Source organism: Primulina eburnea, chromosome 2 (assembly GCF_022965805.1).
Source record: "Primulina eburnea isolate SZY01 chromosome 2, ASM2296580v1, whole genome shotgun sequence".
Lineage (NCBI taxonomy): Eukaryota > Viridiplantae > Streptophyta > Magnoliopsida > Lamiales > Gesneriaceae > Primulina > Primulina eburnea.
Window position 1 is genome coordinate 12,692,128 of NC_133102.1, and position 4,481 is coordinate 12,696,608.

A 4,481-nucleotide genomic window follows, 5' to 3' on the forward strand; every position below is an offset into this window, starting at 1 on the left:
GTGAATCTTCGTACGAACGAATAGCAAACACGATTAAAATCAAATCGCGCCCTCAATTCAGTAACGAACAAAAAATCGTTGTTGTCCCGATCTTTTGAATCAAGTTTTTAGAGTATGATATTCACCTCTAAATTATAAAACTTAGCAATAAATATTCACGATTAAACAATTGAGAAACAGACGAACCTTCAAAGAACTTGCCCTTGACAATCCGTATGAAATCAACCGACAAACGCCACAAAGTTAAAAACTTTGATAAGTTTGATTTTGATTACAAAGCAAAAAGCCTTGAAAAGCTTGAGAGAAAATTCTCAAAAGTTTGATAAACTCAATAATAATCTGAAAAAAAATGTGTCAACTTTCGTCCAACATGTTTTAATAAACAAAAGATATAAAAAATCTAGTCTCCAAAATAATTAAAACTCTAGAAAGGAAAATATTCTCGCTCAGCCGCCTCAGACACGGGCCCCGTGTAGCCCTCCGTGTACGGGTCCGTGTACTCTCGAGAAATCATCTTCAGCTGGAAACAAGGGACACGGACCCCGTGTCCACCTACGTGTACAGGTCCGTGTATACTCGGTCTTTGCAAATGTCATAGGACACGGACCCCGTGTACTGGTCCGTACTCGGGTCCGTGTAGACACTGGAATTCTTCATCCTCGGCTGTAAAGGGTACGGACCCCGTGTGTAGGTCCGTGGACACGTCCGTGGCGTCTCGCCCGTCTCCAACAATGCTTGAATGGTGTTCCTTTGGCCTCCCGACGTACTCCCATGCATCACGGCCCCTTCATGCCTGCTCATGACTCCCTGTAGTGCCTCCTTGAACTACTTCAGGCGTCGCCCCGTGACTGGTCCCTCCGGCAACTGCAAAGAATCTCATGCTTTCCTTGGAGCTTGACCACCCATGTTCGCATCAAAATAAGTAGAAGTGCCGGCATTTTATAGTCAATTTGCAACGGTTTATGATAAAACTGTCGCAAATTATCGACAATATTGAAGAAAGCTGTCGCTTATTAGCGACAGTTCGTAAAACTTTCCGCTATTTGCGGCGGTTAACAAGACCGTCGCGGATTTATTTAGCGACAGTTGTAAAGTAACCGTCGCTAAATTGCGAAAGCTTTGTAATACTGTCTCTATTAGCGACGGTTATTATAACGGTCGTCGATTTCGTTAGCGACGGGTTTACATTAACGTCGCTAATTTGCAAAAGCTTTGTAAAATTGTTGCTATTAGCGACGGTTAGTATAACTGTCGCCGATTTAGTTAGCGACAGGATTAAATTAACCGTTACTATTAGCGACCTTTTTAAAAACCGTCGCCGATTTATTTAGCGACGGATTAAAATAAATTTCGCACATTAGTGACAGATTATTTTAATCGTCGCAAATAGCGACGGTCCAAGCATAACCTTCGCCGATTAGAGACGGTTTGTTTAAAACCGTCGCTAATCATCGCAAATCGATTTTTTAAAAACCGTCACACAGATCTTTTGTTACTTTACAATTTATTTTTAATGACGAAACAGTAAATTTAAAAAACTTCAATTGTTTGTAGTGTAGTGAAGTAATTAATTGAAAACCACTTCACAATTATTGAGTTGTTGTGAAGTAAATTATTTCTTTAGCTTCTACACAATTTTAATACGAAGAGTTATTTTGTATTTTACTACTTCATCATTTAATTTAATGTTGAAGTAAATAATTGTAAAGGCCCTAAAACTGCTTGCTTTAAAATTTGCGGAAAATTAAAAATTTTCTTTTAAAAGAACTTAAATGGCCTCATTCATAAAATCACTGATGAATCAAGTTCGATGTTTAAAAGTAAAGCAGCGGAAGGAAATAATTATTCGCCAACAATAACAATTTAAAAATGTTCAATGACTGATAAAATGTTTGCGGAATAAAATAACACTGCTGCACTGAGGTCCTCGGGTGCCACTACTGCCGACCCAAGCTGGCTCACTGGTCCCCGCCCTCGGCCCTGACCTCATCAGTACCTACAACAATCAAGTCTAGTGAGCCTAAAGACTCAGCATGCATATATCGCAGGTAACGAGTAAAATCTGAGTAAAAATATGCATGGGGTAAAATATCATGTCATGAGGCATACTGAAAATAATCTGTACTGAGCAATTATAATACGTGCATAACTGAACTGATAATCACAGTAAAAATATTTGCTCCTTGGAGCTCTGTACTGAAATAACTGATAAAATTTTCTGTTGAGATTATGTTTTACGCCTGTGGCCACTGCACTAAGCTGAACTGATCGGTAACTGACTACCGGGGAGCCTGGAACTGAGCTGGCGGTCACTGAAGACCCGATGGTACCATCCTGGACTGATCGGTCACTGGCGACCGGGTGGTACCAACCTGAACTGAGCGGTCACTGGCGACCGTATAAATAATGCTCCCACATAGTGAATGCACCACAAACCATATAGCATAAATCTCAAAAATAATCATTTTCTGTTTAATGCACGTAATATAATTAAATCGCATACTGAAATATCTTGTATTAAAATCATGTACTTGCTATATTAAAAATACCTATATGACTTGATTGAAGAGTGAAAGAAGATATAAACATGCCTTGGTTTGTTTTGACTGAAAACAAACAAAATAACGACGCGGCGCGGCGGAGACGGAGTGCTCTTCACTTTCTCACTTAATTCCTTTAAATTAAGGATGCACCATAATTATTATTAGCATAAAAATCGTAAACGTGATGCATGAACATTTAAAAATATTATGATTTGTGCTCAGGGCGCTGCTAGGACTAAAATCTCACCCCGGGTGCAAAATGACCATTTTGCCCCTGGAAACCCGAAAATTATCGTTTCAACCCTGGACCTCTAAAATTGACCCGGAGCTTACCAAACTCCTTAAAATATCCCAAAACATTTTTAAAAGTATTCCTAGACGTAAACTCGAGCCCAAAAACCAAATTAATCTATTTGTTTTAAAACTTGGACCTAGGTCCCGGTTTAACCCGATTCAATTCGAAACCCAACCAAAATTTTTCCAACTTATTTTCATATCTTAAAAACACCATACAGCTCCTAATACTATAATATTCCACCCCAAAGCTCTCGGCTACCATTCCAGAAAATGCACAAAGCTCTCGGCCAACACCTAAACCATACTCCTTGCAACACATGGCCCCCAATTTCACTCCCTTTCGGTCCCCTCCAATTCTACCATCTGTCCAACCATTAAATCACATTCTTATGACCATAAGGGATCCCTTAAACTAATCCAAGTCTAAGTAAAATATTGCTGCACAAAACCATGGCATAAAACGGCCGAGCCTAACCCATCTTCTCTCGGCTATGCTCTATCTCCCATGACCGAACTTCTCTCTCAACCCAACCCCCAGGGCTCACGTCCAACATCTTACTAGACTCAACAACTTCTAAAACGTGGCTGGGTTCGAACCCATGCAAAGCTGAAACCTCCCTACCTCGATCCACCCATCACCGAACCAACATATATTTCTCACCCTCTCGACCCTCCACGCTTCCAGCAGCTATACCACTCGAACCCTTGACAGAAGCGGCCCTGAAAAACTACACCAGCAGCCCCTTTACAACCCAGATCACATAAAACGTGATTAGTGAACCCATGATGCATGTATTTGAACAAAAAAAACTGAAAACTCCCCTGTGCATGGCTGGATCGAAAGATCCTCATACATATGCATACACACGATAGTATAAGACATAGATGATGCAGAAATAATGGTACAAATGCGTGCCTTAAGATGATTGGATAACAAGGATGATGAGAGGAACCCGTATGAAGTTTTCTTTTAAGAACAAGTGGAAACGCCGAGGCTTGCTTGATGGAGTTTTTCTGAAAAACCGAGAGGGTGCTGAAAGAGAGAAGGAGTGTCGGCTAGTAATGATGTAGGTTTAGGTTAAAGAATAGTTTAGGCAATATTTAAATAGCTAACAACCAACTAATGGGCCTAATGTTGATAATTAAAAGTTTTAAAAGGATTTTAAACCCAACAAGCTTAAACATAGAACTAATGGGCCTAATGTTGATAATTAAAAGTTTTAAAAGGATTTTAAACCCAACAAGCTTAAACATAGGCCCATTAAGTCCAAACGCGCTCTCGAAAAATATTTCGAGTTGAAAAGATTTTGAAAATATTAGCCGAACCCTTAAAAAGTCCCCCGATTCGCTAGAATTTACGTACCATAAAAAAATAAAATCCTACGGGTAAAAATACCCCAAAAATTCACCTTTTTGAAAAATACAGTTAAAAATGCTTTAACTTAATTTATAAAAACAAATCATGTAATAAATAATTTTCCTGGAAATTCCCCGGTCTTCGATCCTCGCTCGAACGTGAAATGCAACTTAAAATTCTAATGCACGAACTTTTAAAATTTCGTGAAGCAAATCCTATCATGCATGAATTATGCATAAAATGCATAAAATAATTAAACATGACTTTATTAATTTATCTCAATA

General features: G+C 39.1%; 1 long non-coding RNA gene across 1 annotated transcript; it reads right to left on the reverse strand.

The window, feature by feature from the left end:
- Positions 1 to 1,854: 1,854 nt before the first annotated feature.
- LOC140824597 (uncharacterized) lies at positions 1,855 to 3,978 on the reverse strand. Its single transcript, XR_012116387.1, has 3 exons — positions 3,757 to 3,978; positions 2,592 to 2,674; positions 1,855 to 1,996 (listed from the first exon to the last, which is right to left on the reverse strand). It is a non-coding gene; the product is annotated as an uncharacterized lncRNA (long non-coding RNA).
- Positions 3,979 to 4,481: the final 503 nt, after the last annotated feature.